This window comes from Tigriopus californicus, chromosome 10, assembly GCF_007210705.1.
Source record: "Tigriopus californicus strain San Diego chromosome 10, Tcal_SD_v2.1, whole genome shotgun sequence".
NCBI classification, from domain to species: Eukaryota; Metazoa; Arthropoda; class Copepoda; order Harpacticoida; family Harpacticidae; genus Tigriopus; species Tigriopus californicus.
In genome coordinates, this window is record NC_081449.1 from 16,012,634 (window position 1) to 16,013,741 (window position 1,108).

The window sequence follows — 1,108 nt, forward strand, 5'->3', positions numbered from 1 at the left end:
GATCTCTTCAATTAAAGGTAGGAAAGTTATGTAGCTGACCATGAGCAAGCCTAAAATTCGAATTTTATGTAGTGTTTACATGTACAGGGTGCGTGGTGTGAGGCGTTACTCTTTTAATAAAAATCCAAGGACTGATCCAGCTTATAAAATACTCATCAAATCGCAATGACACTCAGGATTTGCATGGATTAGGAGGTTCATCATATAATCTATTCAACTTATCTTTCATTTGCGTTCTTATCACTTTTGCATGACGAGTTCGGAATCGGTCAACAACTTCAAAGACTTTGAAAGTCTAACGCCGCATGCCTCGCACCATGTAGTGTTTACAACATACATTTGCACATACATTCTGAGTTCCCTCAGCATTATTTTGGACTCAAACTTGACCAAGTTCATCGATATCTATTCCACAAGATTTGTTGGTTGTATCAGATGCTTATTTGCAATGAAGGGAACGGTTTGGGAGTTTTTTTTTGCTGGCATCGCAGTCCACATCTCTAGACGTCCGTGGTTAACTCAATTCCAAAATACCAATTATTGACCCAAGCGTCACCGTTCATATTCCGGTGGTTTATGGTTAAACCCAATGCTCAATGCTTTACAGACTGCACTGTGCTACAGAAGAGAAGCTAGTATGATCCACGGACTTCTGGAGATGTGGACGGGAAACGGAAGCGAATATTTCATATGTGCTGAACCATTCGCCTTATTTGAAATTAGCCCTTTATAGGAGCGCAAGACCTTGTTGTATAGATGAACTTGGCCAAATTTGGGAGACAGCTGCATTAGCTTTTGATAACAAATCTTTGAGATGAGCCACTTTACAAGAAAATAATGTGTATGAAATGTTTTGTCTTCCTTTAAAGAGATCAAAGTACGCACGACTGTACAATGAGGTGGACAAATATTGAATACCTTTATTGTCTTAGCTGTCATCGTGAAGCTGGCATAGATAAAGATAAGTAGAATAGGCTGAATGCAACAGTCCGATAACTACGTATATTTCGAAAAGTGGCTGACAGTTGCTCTGACCAAGAGCAAGCCAATTGGGCGGGAAGTTCAGTCACTGTCTATATTTCTAGAAGTTGGTACACAGGCAAATAAA